This window comes from Petaurus breviceps, unplaced genomic scaffold, assembly GCF_028583685.1.
Source record: "Petaurus breviceps papuanus isolate PSGF00001 unplaced genomic scaffold, PetGlider_PUasm1.0 90686, whole genome shotgun sequence".
Taxonomy (NCBI): Eukaryota; Metazoa; Chordata; class Mammalia; order Diprotodontia; family Petauridae; genus Petaurus; species Petaurus breviceps.
The window spans coordinates 4,664,577-4,682,950 of NW_027187309.1; positions in this window are offsets into that span (position 1 = coordinate 4,664,577).

Genomic DNA, 18,374 nt, shown 5'->3' on the forward strand with positions numbered 1-18,374 from the left:
TGCAATAAGAACAAATGGTTTATATCCTTATATGAGAAGCTGATACCTGCCAATATTGAAATTTATATGATTATCATGACCTTTAAAAGGGATATACATAGATAGAGGGTGTGGCTATAAATGAACAAATCTGCTGATAAAAAAAGCTTTATTAAGGGGTTCAAAGGGATGGCAATGGGATAAAAGGAAATGATGAGGCAGAAAAAGGTAAATTATGCCATACAAAGAGGCATAAAGTCATAATATACTAGAGGGAAAGGAGAGAGGGAGATGAATATCATTTGAACATTATTCTCATTGGTTCTGGTTCAAAGAGGGCTCCACATAGTCAATTAAGTTTAAGATTCTAATGTGAAAAGATACAAAAACTCATTATAATAGAGGGAAAGGAGGGAGGGAGAGGAGCACTGTATGAAATTTACTCTCATTGGTTTGGGCTCAAAGAGGGAATAATATACTCTGATAAGTATAAAAATCCACTGGGCCCTATAGGCAGTAGAAGGGGTAAGGAGAGAATAAGAAGGGGGTGTTAGAAGGGAGGGAAATAGTAGTAAGGGGAAAGGGTAGGTTAAGAAGTGGGAAAATGACAATAATGAGACAACATACCAAAACTTGTGGGATGCAGCAAAGGCATTGGCTATTTAGGAGTACTACTAGTAAAATGATGGGGGGAGGGGTGTTCAAAATCATCCAGATTCTTTCAAGGGAACTTAATCTCACTGAGGCTAGGGAGAAGATGAATACTGATACTGAGGCCAAGAGTCAGGCCTGTGTTAGCTGGTGGCATTGTCTGAATTGGGAGTCATGCACAAACTTGACTAAAAAGGTGATTTCAATGCCCTACAATTATTGAAATGCTATGTCCTTAGGGGAATATCTTGTGGACTCCAAAATGAATTTGTGATTTACTAGTTTTGCTCCACATTATAAAATTGGCTTATTATTTTTTTTAACTCTGAATGCACTCATGGGAGATTGACAAAAATATTTTTGAGTTGTTTTGTATTAACTATTATATGGCTTCTTGTGCATTGTTCATTGTTCATTCTTCATAAATATCTATTTCTAAAAACTTATTAAATAATTAATCAATAGTGGAAGCACAGTGCAGAGCATTTATGAGTAATAAAATCTATAATGGTTGAAATGTATATGTGTGTATACACAGATGGACACACATATACATACACACATATACATGTATATGATTGTCCATTCTTATAGAGGACCAAAATAACATCACTATCTTAGCATCAAGTTTCAATGTGTCCAACTGTGACCAATTAGACCAATATGAGCTTGGAATGCTCTACCACAGGTTGTGCACAAATAGTACAAAAACAAACATTTGGGCTATATTCTCTAAACTTGTGCATCCTGCATTTCCTTTGAACTATTTCAATTCTGCTTTGCTCATAGAGCACAGCACTTTCTCTGATGTAGGCATGCCATGCTGAGAACTTCTGTGCCAGTGTTTCCCATGTCATACAATCAATTCCAAAGTTCTTAAGAGAGACCTTGAGAGTGTCCTTGTATCACTTCTTCTGACCACCAGATGAACACTTGCTCAGTGTGAGTTCTCCATAAAAGTCATTTTGGCAAGCATATGTTTTGCATTCAAACAATGTGGCCATCCCATTGGAGTTACACTCTCTGATGCAGAGTTTGAAGGCTTAGCAGTTTAGTTCAAGTGAGGACCTCAGTGTCTAGTACCGTGTTTCCCCAATAATAAGACCTATCCCGAAAATAAGCCCTCCCCTTACTGTGTAAGATTCCTCTAAAATAAGCCCTCCCCCGAAAATAAGCCCTATTGAGATTGCTACTGTAGTGGAGGTGATCCCCTGCGCTACACACTACATTACGGTACCCTCTGTATGCACCGTCCCCCCCCCCCCGGGTGAAACGCATGCCGTGCTCCGAGCTGCATCCAATCAGAGCTGCAGCAGTGAGCGCGTCATCCTGTTCTTTATTGAATTCATTATTGAATAAAGGTACATTTTTTTGTTCACATTTACCTGTTTATTAAAATTGCTGTCAATGTTCATTAAAATAAGCCCTCCCCTGAAAATAAGCCCTCTGGTGTTTTTCTGTCCAAAAAATTAATAAGACAGTGTCTTATTATCGGGGAAACACGGTACCTGATCCTGCCAGGTGATCTTCAGAATCTTCTTAAGACAATTCAAATGGAAGCGATTCAGTTTCTTTACATGGCACTATTATATTGCCCAGGTTTCACAGGCATACAACGATGAGGTCAGCACATACATGAGTATACATACATACATACATACACATATACAAACAAATTTGATTATGTATATTTTAATAAAATTTGTTTCCTTTATATTTGCATTTTAGAATATTATTCTCATGATAAAACTACTTAAATTAATTTACTTATCCAGACCCATACCAATCAATCTACTAAAAAATTATTTTATAGAGCTAGAGGAAATAAAAACAAAATTTGTCCAAAAGAACAAAAAGTCAAGAATATCAACAAAATCAATGGCAGGGGGCTGGAAGAAGGAGGAAAAGTGAAAGAAGGTAGTCTAGTTACATCAGATCTCAAACTATAGTACAAAGTGAGAATGATCAAAACCATGTGGTATTATATAAGAAATAGAGTAGACTAGATTAAGCACACAATATGCTGAAATAAATGTCCCTAGCAATACAGCATTTGTTTGATAAACCAAAGATCCAAACTTTTAGGGGAAAGACCTCGCTATTGAACAAAAATTTTGTGGAAACTAGAGAACCATCTGGTAGAAACTAGTCATAGACCAAAATCTCACACTGCATACCAATATAAGATTAAAGTGGTTACATGACTAGATATAAAGGGTGATATAAGCAAATTTGGAGAGCAAGGGGAAAATCACCTGTCAGAACTATGAATAAGGGATGAATTTATGACCAAACAAAAAATAGAGAGGATTATGTTAGGTAAAATAGAAGTTTTGACTGCATGAAATTAAAATGGTTTTGTACAAACAAAAATAAAGCAGCCAAAATTAGAAAGAAAACAGAAAAATGGGAACCATTTTTACAAGAAATTTCTCTAATAAAAGTCACATTTCTCAAATATAGAGGAAACTGACTCAATATTTTAAAAATAAGTCATTTCTTAATTGATAAATGGTCTAAAGGATATGAATAGTCAGTTTTCAGGAGAATAAACCAAAGAAATCCATAGTCATATAAAAATACTATTAAATGAGTAATAATTAGAAAAATGCAAATTAAAACAATCCTAAGGTACTCCTTCACACCTATTAGTTTGGCTTATCTAACAAAAAAAAAGGAAAATGAAAAGACGGAAAGGAAAGTGGTAAAATAGGGACACCATTTGCTATTGGTGGAGTTGTGAATTGGTCCAAATATTCCGCAAAATTATTTTGAATTATATCCTCAATTCTATAAGATTGTGCATACCATTTGACTCAGCAATACCCCTCGCTACTAATTCTGTATGCCAAAGAAATAAAAGAAAAAGGAAGCATACCCATATGTACAAAACTATTTATATCATCACTTTCTTTGGTAGCAAAGAATTGGAAATTTAGGAGATGTCCATCATTTGGGGAATGGGGGAACAAATTGTTGCATATGATTGTGATGGGATATTATTGTGCTGTAAGAAATCATCAATGGGTTTTTTTCAAAACAACCTGGGAAGACTTACGTGAATTGACACATAGTGAAGTGAACAAGGCCAGGAAAACATTGTGCACAATAACAACAACAGGATAATGGTAAATGAGTAAAGCTTGGTTACTCTGATTAATATAGTGATATATGACAATGCCATAGGACTCATGATGAAAAATGCTATCCATCTCTAGAACAAGAAATGATTAACTATAAGGGAAGATTGAAGCATTGTTTAACTTTATTTTTCTTGCTTTTTTTTGGTAACATGGCCAATATGGAAATATGCTTTGTGTAACTTCACATGCATAATGGGTATCGTATTGCTTGCCTTTTCAATGGGTGGGCGAGGGACTTAAGGGAGGAGGAGAATTTGGAATTGAAAAAATTTTAAACAAATACTAAATAAAAAATGAGTAAATAAAAATTAAAAATAATAAAAATGCTTAGAGAATGAAGCCAAAGATTTTACCAGTTTGCTAAGGAAGCCTAACACACACGCACACTCACACACATACACACACACCACCACATAAATACATGCACACAGATATTAAGAACTCCTGATACACTACTCTAATCAATACAGTGATCCATGACAGTTCCAAAGGACTTATGAAAAATGCTATCCACTTCCAGAGAGAGAGCTAATTAACTGAGTGCAGATGGAAGCATATTTTTTCACTTTCTTTTTCTTGCTTTTTTTTGTAAAATGGCTAATATGAAAATATGTTTTCTATGACTTTACATGTATGAGGGTATTATATTGCTTGTCTTCTCAACAGGTGTGGGAGAGGCTGGAGAGAGAATTTGGAACTCAAAATTGAAAAACAAAAGGTTTAAAACAAAACATTTAAGAACTCCTGTTATAGAAGATGACAGGTAGACTGAACAGATGTGTTCTTAAATTAAAACTGAATTAACAATATGTTTTAGAAAGTAAATTCTATCTCCTCTTGTACTTAATGATTATCCAATTAGTAGCTAGATTCCAGTTCTCCTGTCTGCTGTTTTCTATTCCATTGAGAAAATATAGTATCATTATACATATGCAAAGAAATTCTTAAAATAAAGTTTGCTCCTTTAGTGAAATTTTGGTTCATAATGTCTTAGGTAAATCCAGTAATTAATTCAATCACTCAATCAATGAGCATTTATCACAATAATCACTTATCACTTTGTGCCTGGCACAGTATGAAACAAAGGAATGACAGAATGGCAAAAGACAGTCCTTACTCTCAAAGAGTATACTGAGGAAGATAACATGAAAACAATATTAAAGTGGAGATAAGCTTCATTAGTAGAGAGATTAGGAGTCAGAGATAAGAAGGAATGGGAGAAAATCAAAGAAATGCTTAGGGATGGGGAAATGGACTATTCTGTACAAGGAGCAACAAATGTCATTGTAGTGAAAAGTATGCACACAGAGTAAGGTACAAACATACTGTCAAGAGAAGAAGGAGTCAGTTTACAAAAGATTTTGAATGCCAAAAAGATTTTATATTTAATCCTAGATGTGATAAGTAGCTCTTGAAATTTATTGAATAGGAGTGCAACATGGCTACCCTAGATATGAGTTTTAGAAAGAAAGATTCATTTGCCACATGATTGGGGGATGAATTAGAGTGGGAAGAGATCTGTGGCAGGGCTATTGAAGACTGTTGCAATAATCCAAGCAGGAGGTGATAAGGGCCTATACCTGAAGGATGGCAGTATCAGAGGAGAAGAGAGTTTATATGTGAAAGATGTGTCAAAGGAATAGGCTAAAAGACTTAACAGATTAGTTTTGGGGTGTGTGTGTGTGTGTGTGATTTAAAAGGGTGAGGATTGAGAAGTGGCCTTCAGATTTGGCAATTAAGAGAAGATTGATAATTTTAGATAGAGTAGCTTCATTTAGTGATGAGGTAAGAAGACAGACTATAGAGAATTAAGTAGAGAGCTAAAGGAAAGGTAGTAGCAATATCAATTGTAGATGGCCTTCTCAAGGTGTTTAGCCACATGAGGGTTGAGAGACATTATTCCATGTTTCTAATAAGGATAGATAGATCAAATCAGAAGTTTTTTAGGATGGGAGATACATGGGCATGTTGACAGTAGGGAAGCAGTCAGTAGACAGGAAAAACTGAAGGTTGGAGTGGCAATGAGAGAGGGCAATCTGTTGGAGCAGATGAGATAGAATGAGATCACATGCTTGTAAGGAGTTAACCTTGGGAAGGAGAAGAGCCACCTATTCATGTGAGAAAGGGGTGAAGGAAGAGATAGTGTCAGAAGACATATGGATGATGTGAGGAGAAGGGGGGAAAGGGCAATAAGTTATTGAGTAGTCTCAGTATTTTCAATGGTTTAAACAGTTCTCAGCTGAAAGTGGAGGAGTAGCCTTGGACCAAGGAGGGATAAAAAAGATTTGGAAAAACTGCTGAGCTGAGAGGGAATGAATTAATTAGGGAAGTGTAAAAAGACTGCCATGGTGAGGATACATTTGAAATTTGTAACATAAAATTGTAATGGACTCAGTCAGAACAGATACATTATTTTCTCCAATTTCATTCTGCAGCACATGAGTAGGAGTGATAATGATGGGAGTAATCTAAGACTGAGACTTGACAGGGCAAGATTGAAAATATAGTAAAAGAGTTAAGGGACTTGAGGAAAGAGGATAGTACTGAGTTCAAGTAGTTAATGAAGGAGTCATGATTGGGAAGAGAGGATAATGTAGCTAGTACAGAGGTGATGGCCTAGGTAAGACAATGGTCTGAGGAATTGGAATTCACAATGACAACTAAGACTAGAGCTTAAGGCTTTAAGGCAGAGCGACAGGTGGAATGACAACAGGTTGTGACCATATAGAGTAATTTTGGAGTAGAAATGGTGCATTTGTTAATGATGGAAACATTAAAGGTATGGCCATTTTTGTATGTGACTGAGGTGGGTTAGAGGAATAAGTAATGTGAAATGAGTAAATTGAGGAACTGCCAGGTTAGAGTGTTTTTGAGGAAGTATTAATATGTATGTTGAAGCCCCATAGTGATGAGTGCAGGATTTGAGGAGAAAACAAAGACTGTGAGCTAGGCAAGGCATTCATTGAGGAAAGAAGGAGAGTGTCCCAGAGGTTGGCAAACAACAACTACCAAAATTTTGATGGAATGTAGATATAGATTCAGTAAACTTCAAAAGAAGAAGGAGAATGAGGAGGAGGAAGAGGAGGAGGAGGAGGAGGAGGAGGAGGAGGAGGAGAAGAAAGAAGAAGAAGAAGAAGGAGGAGGAGGAGGAGGAGGAAGAGGAGGAAGAGGAGGAGGAGGAGAGGGGGAGGAGGAGGAGGAGGAGGTTACCAAATGGTGGTCATGGAGAGAGCACCTGGAAATGGCAATGAGGAGCAAAGAGTATTCCAGTTCAACACCTCAATCAGTGAGAAAGAAAGTGAATGAAAGTATAGCCAATGATAAAAAGGGAGGCCAAGAATATTTTATCATCAAAAGGGAACTGGGCTGGGGGCAGCCAGGTAGCACAGCAAGTAAGAGCACCGGCTCCAGTGTCAGGATACCCTGGGGTTCAAATCCGGGCTCAGATCCTTAGCACCACACCCAGAAATAACTGGCCGGGTAACCTTGAGCAAGTTACTTAACCCCTATTGCTTTAAAAAAAAAAAAAGGGAACTGGGTTTCAGTGAGAGTCAGAAGATGGAAAGAGTAATAAAGGAAAAGGTTTAAGATGAAAACAAATTTGTTAACTATGGAGCAAGCATTGTAGAGAGCACAATGAAAGGTATGGGTAGTAGTAGAGTGGGATGTTTGGAGTCAGGGATTAGGGTAAAGGAATGATAATAGGGTATTAGGAAGTGGGAAATGGGGGGAGAAAAAGGTTTAAATAAAATCATCCAGTGGTTCAGAATTACTGGGGTAGAGAAAGTTGTTAAAAACTGGGTAAAGAGTTCAGTTAGGTATGAATGTCCCTAGGAGTTTAGCCTTAGGGTAGAGACTTCTCATAGTAATAGGTTGCTCAGGTGAGGGGAGCAGTGAGGAGAGGGCTAAAGAAATTATGTTTTCCCCTTCCTCCAAAGGCAGGAGACTAATAGGAAAGAGCACACTGTATAATAATTTTTCTCCTTTTATCCCAAAGGCAGAAAACTGCCCCCTTTGACAGAAATGGCATGTCTCTTCTTCCTAAGGAAGTCAGGAGACCTAGCCTGATGGAATGGAGATTTTCCCCTTCCTATGGAAGACAAGAAACTAGGCAACAGACTTCTTCCAACAATGAAAATAACAATGTTTAAATCAACAACTGGCTTCATTAAAGGGAGTAAAGAAATATTATGTTTAGTAATATACTTTACATTGTAATCCTATACAATATTATGTCGAATAAGTGTTCCTTAGAGTCAAGAACTATGTCATTTTGGTGTTTGTTATCCCAGGAACTAGGATAGTGCCTGGCACATAATAGGTGATTAATAAATGCTTTGTTATTCAGTGATTTCGTATTTATGATATGTTTTCATCACTTTTGTGAAAACTTCATTTTCTCCCCATTATTCAACAATTCAGCTTCCTTTTTAATGTTTGTTATTGTTCACAGGAAGTAAGAGTCTGCTATCATGCTATAGGATGTAACGGGAAAGAGTGTTGAGCCTGGAATCAAGAGAACGCTCCACTGAATCCTGACTCCAAAAATTACTAGGTGCATAGACATGTTCAAAACTCTTAACATCTTTGAGTTTGTTTCATCATCTGTAGAATGATGATAATAATGCCTATGATATTCATGTGGTTTCTGTGAAAATTATGTATATATGTGAACAGTTTTATAAACCTTAAAGCACTATACAAACATAAGACACCATTATCTTTATTATTTTTCTGAATTTGTTAAATCTCATCTGGAAATCAGAATAGATGCTGAAATCCATTCTCTTCATACATATCTTTTGTAATCCCAGGGATTTTCTTTATAAGTTTAAATAAACTTAGTTGCCTCATCACTAATCAGAGAAACAGGTTTTCAGGTTCTCAATTTCTATCCACAATTTCCTCAGGTATAAGGTGACTTCTGAATGAGTGTTATTTTAGGAGTGAGCATTTCATATTTCATTTGTCACAGCCAGTCAAAAATACCAGTGACTATTATCTTTGATGTACAATCCTCTTGCAGCTGAATTTACTCTAGCTGAGTTGACTGCCTTAAAAGTCTCATCATTAAAATTAACCTACTAGGACATGGATTGTATTACTTTGAAATGTGGTTCTCATAATTAATAAGTGATTTGGGTTCTATGTACTTCAATTTTGGGAACATCAGCCACTATGCATGCCTCATGAAGAAAAACACTGTCTCTGAATTTAAATATATCACAAACCAAAAGCAATATCACTCTACTTTAAGAAAGGACTAACAGAAAGACCATTTCAGTAAAGGACAGAGCAGACAAGGAATACTAGTCAGGCATTAAGTAGCATTTAAATGGTTGCCATATGTTAGGTCTTAGTACTGTGAGGAAATGGGGGAAAGGAGGTGAGAGGAAATGATTTCTCATTCAGAAACACTCTTTACAAGCACTCAGATGGATCCAAATCAGGTCAACTCTTGCTCCTGATTATAACATCCCTACTACAGAGTTATTTGTGTTTTGTTCCATTCAAAAAATATTCACTGAGTATGTATATGAAGGAGTTTTAATGCATAGGACACATGCTTGATAAACATGAGAACTAAGGACTCATTTTATCCCAGCAGAGAGAAAACAGATGGGCAATAAACATAAAGACCTTGATTGTTGAAAGGGTAACCAGACATAAAATGGAACCAATTGCCAAAGGAGCAGCTGGAAACAGATGTTTAAAGGGTTCCAGGATCAGAACGAGAAACCTCATTGCAGATTGGGCATCAGAAAAAAAAAAGACCTAATTTTCTTACTTCTCTGAGAATTATATGATGACTAGAAATTTTTACATTTTAAAATCTTATGAGTTTTTAAAACATATTTTATCTATCAATTACCTTTCTATTTATATAACAGTTACTACTACACCACCACCCTCCAGAATGAATTTTCTTTGTGACAAAGAAAAGCAATTATGTAAAAATGTTCAATATGGAAACAATTTCTCTAATAATACATACACTGTTCCTTCCTAATGTTCTCCATCCTCTATGTTGTGAAAGAAGAAGTATCATTTATATGTGTGAAAATGTTTTCTTGTGAGTAAAAACTTCACTCTCTCCAGTTTTACAAAAGTTCAATTATTTTTTAGTGATCTATTCATTTACATTGTTATAGTAATTGTGTATATTGTTCTTTTAGTTCTTATTTCCCTCTGTGTCATTCATACATATTTCCCCCTTTTTTGTATATTACTATTTCTAGTTTCCTACTGGAAAATGATACTTCATTACAGTCATTTTCTTTCCTTTTTATTGTCCATTCCTTAATTGTGAGCACCTATGCATTTTCATTTTTCTTTATCTATAGACATTTTATTTTATGATATGCTTTTGTTTTACTTATATCTCTGATATGGGGTGTATGCCTGGTGCTGGGATAGCTGGATCAAAGAAAATGGAAAATTTCATTTTCTTATATATTTCACATTTGGAAAAAAAAGAATTTTGAACCACTTCATATCTTTACCAACAGTGCCAGAGTGTTCCTGTATTCCCACAGCTACTCCAAGATGTCTGATATGAATTTTTCCCAACTTTTTTTCATCTTCACCAGTTTGAATGTTATGTCATCATTTTGGATGTTATGAGGTAAAATTGAAGACATTTTGATTTTCATTTTTATTTACTATTAATGATCTGAAGTCATTTTTAATGTGTTCATTTATAGTTGATAATACTTGCTTTAGAGAGTTCACATTCTTGATCACTTATCTATTAGGGAATGTCACCTTTAATAATTTTGTGTCAATCCTCAAATATTTAGGGTATTAGATTTTTTATCAGTGTTAATTGATGAAGGCATTTTTGCCACTCTAGTTTCTCTTCTAATTCTGTCTTCCTTTATTTAACTTATGCAAAAAAATTAATTGAATGAGATCATAATTGATTGTTTTTTGTGTTCTTCTGTTCCTTACTTAATCAACAATTCTTCCCATCACCATAGTTGTAAAAGGTATTTAACATAGTTCTCTTTAATTTTTTTTAAAATAAGCTAAAAATAATTGAACTCATAAGAGCTAAGAAATTTACCAAGTAAGAAAGTATATATAGAGAGAAGAGGGTTCAAGACAGAGTCTTTGAGGAGAACTCACCCTCAGGAAACAGGACATGAATCAGAGAGTAATGAGCATTTTTATGTTTATAGCAAAGAAGGGGGAGAAACAGGAAACTAGCAGAAAATTGTGGATTGAATCAAATAAATCAGGTGACCAGTGAAATCAGATATTTACTAGTTTATGACCCTGAACAAGTCATTTAATCTCTGCCTCAGTTTCCTCAGCTGTGAAATGGGGATAACAATACCTAACTGGAAGATTATCAAGATCAAATGAGAATGTGTGTGTGTGTGCATGTGTGTGTAGTGCTTAGCACAGTGCCTGGCACATAAGAGGCACTATATAAATGCTTATTCTTTTCCTTTCTTTTACAATCTGACTTCTCCTTTACTCAACTGGAACAGTTCTCTCAAATATTTACCAATGATGGATCTCTTAATTTTCAAATATAATGACCTTCTATATATCCTTATCCTTAGCCTCTGTAGCATTTTCTCCTACCTCTCCTGAATACTCTCTTTTCTCTAGGTCAGGATTCTCACCGTTTTTTCTGTGTATCATAGAGGCCTTTTGGAATACAGTAAAGTCTATGGACCCATTCTCAGAATATTTTATTATAATTGAAGAAAAATTTAAATTCCAACCAGAAGCTTTGAAAAGAAATGTGTCAGGGTGGACAGGTGGCACAGTGAGTAAGAGCACTGGCCCCACAGTCGGGATGACCTAGGATCAAATCCGGGCTCAGATACTTGGCACCACACCCAGAAATAACTGGCTGTGTAACCTTGAGCAAGTTACTTAACCCCAATTGCTTAAAAAAAAAAAGAAATGTGTGTTTATTTTTCTCATCCAAGTACATAGACTCTGTAGAATCTATCCAGACTCTTCAGTGGTCTGCAAATCTCAGATTAAAAAAATCTGGCTCAAGATTTTTGTGAAACTGCTTTCTCTCCTCCTACAAGCCTGGGCATTTATTTTTAGTCTCTGATGAATGTTCATAAATGTCGTTTTCTCTAACTATGGGTATGTATCATGGCCCTGTCCTTGGTCCTCTTATATACAGTTTGAATTGGACTATAGGGATTTTTGTGGTTGAGGAATCTGGTAGAACTGGGGAGGCAGAGGATACCCACATAAACACTCATGTAGAAAAATGTATGCACACACACACACACACACACATACTACCAGGCAGGACTTTTGTGAGCAAGGCAGCCGAGGTATAAACCTGGGCAAGATGGGGTTAACTTGGTACCCAGGTTGATTGATTTGGGACCAAGAATTGGGTTCGTTGGACAAGAAAAATACAAAAACTGTTCCCAGAATCCCAGGGAACCTACCTTTTGCCTGCATTTATCCTCCTTCCCTGTGGCTTTTATCAACATTTATCTTCCTGAACTTCTATTTAACTTCCTTGAGAACTATTTTTACCAGGGGTACTTAGATAGATTTTTATTAAATTAAGTATTTTTTTAAACCTTTAGGCTCTATATTGGATCAGATATGTAAGAACAGGTAGAACAAGGAACAGTGAAGTAGTGCAGTAGATAAAGGCCTGGAGATAAGGAGATCTGAATTCAAATCTAGCCTCATATACTTAGTAGGTGTTTGACCCTGGACAAGTCACATAAGTTCTATCTACCTCAGTGTCCTCAATTGTAAAATTGAGATAATAATATCTGTCTCCCAGGGTGGTTGAGAAGATCAAATAAAAACATATTTGTAAGGTGCTTAGCATGGCGCCTCTTCCATAGTAAACAATTTCTAAAAAATACTTAACAATAAGCTTAATAAATGTTTATTTTCTTCCTTTCTAGAGCTCTTCTGGAAATTTCTGAATATGCCAGAAATCAGATGCATAAAACAACCAGAAAAAGGACTTGAACAGATAGTTAGAGAAGATACCCCAAACCCCTGATTCCTTCCCCAAGAGCCCTGAGGGGTCGGTAAAGTAGCCTGACTTTGGGATACTGATCCCAGAGAATAACTTGCAACTTTTTACAAAGCTTATCACTGCTTTTAAAAAGAGCCAATTCCAACCAAAGGAAACAGAGAAATTACTGAAAATGAAAACTAGCATAAGACAAACATGTGACAAAAAGGAAAAATAGGTAGCCATGTGACTTTGGGCAAGTCAATTAACCCCAATTGCCCTCCAAAAAAAAGCAAAGAAAAAAAGGGAAAAATAGGAAGAAAGGAAAAAGAAAATTCAAGCTGCCCTTTTCAAAGGGAAACTCTAATCCCAAATAAACTTCCAGAATACCTGGGACTTTCCATTAGGGAAACTAAGACCAATTAGAAGTTACTCCCTCAACCTCAGGTGGGAAATCAAACTGTTTTGGTTGATTTTTTCCTCAATTCCCATCAGCACATAGAATAATTCAAATGGAAGTCTAGACGAAATCTCTCTAGGTGTTCCTTCCACAAGCAGGGGGCCTCATATTTTCTCTAGAGATCTCTGAGCATCTATGTCTATCCCTTTAGAAAATTGGACAAAAACATATATGTTAGGTTTATGCACATATAGAATGACTGAAATCTCCCTTATGTGATCATCCCAGTGCATCAGACAACTCAGATAGTTTTACTAATTAACCTAATTTTAGGATAAATCTGCATATTTAAAAGATAAAGACAAAAAAAACTCAAAGAATTCCTGCAGATGTGTGGGGGCTCCCAAAAGAGGTTAAGCAAGCTGGAATAATTGAAATTATCTCCTCAAAAATAAAATATAGTCACTACATGTAACCTTAAGAAACCACAGCTAAGCCTATAGGAACTGGGGCAAAGCACTTACCTTATGAGCCTCCTTTGCTCTAGATTCAGTCACATGCTCTTGAATGTACTAAGTCTTGAGGAAAGAAAACTGCTAATGCAAGAAGGGCTTGGCCCCTTTTTTATTTTAGGTCTCCATTTTATTATACTTACCCATTCATTATACTTCTTTAATAATAAAAAATAATATTGAGCATTTATGAATCTTTAAGATTTATGAAGCACTTTATAAGTATTTCATCTGATGCTCAAAACAACCTTTTAAAGTAGGTGCTATTATTTTCCTTGTTTTACAGATAAGGAATTCCTGACTTCCCCAGGATAATGGAGCTAGTCGGTTTCTGAGGCTGAGTTTAGACTTTTCTTGACTCCAGGTCAAGTGCTCAATCCACTGAATCATGTAGCTGGCAGATGGTGCTTCAGCTTCTAAGGAGAGTGAGCTCCAGTTTAGTACAATGTCTACATAGCATATAATGTCAAAATGTGCCAGATGCAAATCTTCCTCTCTGTTACTACTGGCTGCTGCTGATCACTCCTTGGAATATTCATTTAGAACCTGACCCTAAATTGACTCTATTCCTCAACTACCAGAATCCTAGGTAGCTTGCTTTTCTGACCATTTGAAACTCACAAGATCATAAGTTTGAACCTAACCTAAAATGAAAGAATAAATGCTGAAACAGGCAAAGGACTGAGGTCAGTATTCACTGGCCACACATTGGCCTCAAAGGGAGAGCGTCCAAGGCCTCTCTCCCCTTAAAGCATTGTCCTTCCCAGAAAGCAATTTTCAAAGAAGTCAAACCAAGAACAGAGGTTTAACCAAAAGAGGTTAGAAGCTCACTACAGCCTTTGGAAGGTTCTTCACTCCTCCTCCCCAAGTTCTAGTTACTTATGCACTGACATTCCAAAAGGTACCATATAATAGGTAATTAATAGAATGGAACCAGTTACAGAATATCAACACATTTTCCCAAGTCTCTCCAACATACTTCTATTACATATCATCACAACTCTCTGAGATACATGATATCTATCCATCATGCACTGTCTGTGAGCTCGTAAGAAACGATTTCAGCTCAAAATTCACACATTTACATGTATATTTGGAGGAGGTATTGTGATCTACAATGCATGGACTGCTTCATATTCTTCCATGCAAAGAACTGAATGAAGAAATTGAAAGGATAATGCCTGTCTTGGCACCAGGTTTGGAAATGTGAACAAATGCTCTGCTTACATCCCAAGGGGTTTGCACTAAAAATTCACTAGTACTTTGTTGTTTAATGATGTTACAAATATTTTTTCCTCTGTGATAAGTTTGTGCATGTTTAAAAACTCATGTCTTTGTTACTGCAGTAATTTGAAACTGTCATGAACAAGTACACAATGGTTTTTTTGTTCACGCAGTGATTACATCAAATTTTGACCACTTCTAAGAGCAATATATTCTTGCAGTTTCTCTATGTGTCATCACATTATTTCCAAACTACTACAAAGGTTTGGCATTCTGGAGAGATTAATAAAGAATGGTCAGAATCATGTGAAAACTCTCCTTTGAATTTTGTACACTGTTCTTAGGTAGCTCATTCTCCTCTGTTATCCTATAATCATATAATATCCGCTATGTAATTTCTGATCAAGATGTTCCAGACCTTTGCATTCTTGAAGCCAAAAATTTCAGGCTATTTGAAAATCATAATTGCTAGGCATACACATCACAAGCCATCTTGAAACTGTCATGCACCACCATAAACTTTCTACAGAAACAAATCTCACATTATCTCTCACTGCAGGATTAAGACAATTTCCCAATTTAAATTTATCATCTACTTATGTTACTATTCTTCTCACTTCAGGATGATCAAATAAATTGGTTGGCAACTCTAGTAAGTCTTTCAGTGAAATTTTGCGTGAGTATAGCTGGTGTGCTAATGTTGGAAAAATAGAAAGTCACAACTGAAGATTTTTTTTATAAAGGTTAGTTTATATATAAACATTGTTAAAAATAAATATATGCGATTGAACTTTAAGTACATTTATAATTTAATACAGTGCTTATCATTAGTAAATAGAAAAGTAAGTAAATATATTACAACTAACTATTTACTTTTAGTGATTTGTTAGGTAGCTAAATATCCTTTTTAAATGAATTTTCATATTTCAACAAGATAACTTATAAAATTTTCTACCACTCCCCACCATGAGTGAGCATTTTTATTTTAATTTTGTTTTAAATTAAAATATATAAATAAATGGTAAAGGACCACATATCTGGTGCTGAGTTAAATATTGCAAATCTTTGCTTAACCGAAATTAAGTTTCTATATGATAATTTTATTGTGCTAAATAACTTCCAAGTCTTACTAATTTCATTAAAATGCTATTTATGTTCAGCAAAATTTGTAAAATAAAGAAATGTAATCTGAAGTCTTGCAAAGAATAGCAAGCATAAGGGGGCAGCTAGGTGGCACATTGAGTAAAGCGCTGGCCCTGGAGTCAAGAGGACCTGAGTTGAGTTCTGGCCTCAGACACTTAACACCCACACAAAAAAAACTAGCCCTGTAACCTTGGGCAAGTTACTTAACCCCAATTGCCCTCCAAAAGGCAGAAAGAAAGAAAGAAAGAAAGAAAGAAAGAAAGAAAGAAAGAAAGAAAGAAAAAAAGAAAGGAAGGAAGGAAGGAAGGAAGGAAGGAAGGAAGGAAGGAAGGAAGGAAGGAAGGAAGAAAAGAATAGCAAGCATGTGAGATCTTTCTGGATTATTTTAATTCTTTTACAATGTTCCATCATAGTCAAATTTGGAAAACCCCAGCTCAAGGAAAAAATATTAAAATCATAAAGATTAAAGCAATTTAAATATGATGGTGTGTGGGGGAGGGGGCAGAGTCAAGATGGCGGAGTAGAAGCACGACCCTCCCGCGGCTCCGGCTTCCACTCTCCCCAATCCATGTAAAAAGGGGACTCTAAACAAACTTTGGAGCTGCGGAACACACAAAATGACACAGAGAAGCTAACCTCCCGCTGAGAACAGCCCGGCAGGCCGGCAGGAATCGGCCAGCACAACGCTCTGGGAGCTGAGCCCAGCACCACCCAGGGCGGGCCTGACCAGCCACCAGCCAGAGGGACTCCAGATCAGCAGCAGCTGTAGCCGTTTCCAGATTTATCAATACATAGATGCGAAGGACAAGGTGAGAGTCCAGTGCAGTCTGGACTTTGGGACCCAGTAAGAGGGAGTGCATGGCTTTTACCCCCGGGGCGAGAAACCACTGAGACGCCAGCACAGCCTGCCAGCACCACTTGGAGGCTTCAGCCCCTGGCCTGCAGAGTGTAGGGGGACCAAGCACCAGTCTGAGGGGTAATCGCTCTTGCTTTAACCTGCTTGGATCTGGATTGCAGTCTAGGGTGGAGGTCCTGGGGTGTGTGTCCAGCTTGCCAGAGCGTGTGGAGACCTCAGAGAGGGCACCCATCTAATACCTCCGGCAGCTGAGAAAACCCCAGCGTTTGGGACGAAAACTCCCCTGTCTGGTGGCAGAGTCCTACTGTGGCAAAAAGCCCAAAAGTCAAATCATTGAGTGGCAAAATGAGCAGGCAAAGGAAACAAAGCAGACAGAAGATTCCAACATTACACTCCTATTTTGGGGATAAGAAGGAGCAAGGCATGGAACAGGAGGAAATCAGTGAAGTCAGAACTCCTGCACCAAAAGCTTCAAAGGAAAATACAAGCTGGTTACAGGCCATAGAGGACCTTAAGAAGCAGATAAGAGAAGTGGAGGAAAAATTGGGAAGAGAAATGAGAACAATGAAAGAAAATTATGAAATGAGAGTCAACAGCCTGACTGAAGAAAATAATACCTTAAAAAACAGACTGACTCAAATGGCAAAGGAGGCTCAAAAAGGCAATGAGGAGAAGAATGCCGTAAAAAGTCGAATTTGCCAGATGGAAAAAGAATCTCAAAAGCTCACTGAGGAGAATCATTGCTTCAGAATTAGATTGGAGCAAATGGAAGCTAATGACTTTATGAGAAATCAAGATGCTGTTAAACAGATCCAAACAAATGAAAAAATAGAAGGCAATGTGAAATATCTCATGGGAAAAACCATGGACCTGGAAAATAGATCCAGGAGAGATAATTTAAAAATTATTGGACTGCCTGAGAGCCATGACCAAAGTAAGAGCCTGGAAAGCATCCTCCAGGAAGTTTTCAAAGAAAACTGCCCTGAAGTTTTAGAACGAGAGGGCAAAATAGAGGTTGAAAGAATCCACCGATCACCTCCTGAAAAAGATCCCAAAAAGAAAACTTCTAGGAATATTATAGCCAGGTTCCAGAATAACCAGATTAAGGAGAGAATATAACAAGCAGCCAGGAAGAAACAATTTGAATATTGTGGAAACACAATCAGGATAACCCAGGATCTGGCAGCTTCTACACTGAGGGATCGAAGGGCCTGGAATGTGATATTTCGGAGGTCAAGGGAGCTGGGATTAAAACCAAGAGTCACCTTCCCAGCAAAATTGAGTATCATGTTTCAGGGGAAAATATGGTCATTCAGTGGAATACAGGACTTTCAAGCATTCTTGCTGAAAAAACCAGAGTTGAATAGAAAATTTGACATTCAGATACAAGAAGCAAGAGAAGCATGAGAAGGTAAACAGGGAAAAGAAATCATAAGGAACTTATCAAAGTTGAACTATTTTTTTTTTGAAGCAATCGGGGTTGAGTGGCTTGCTCAGGGTT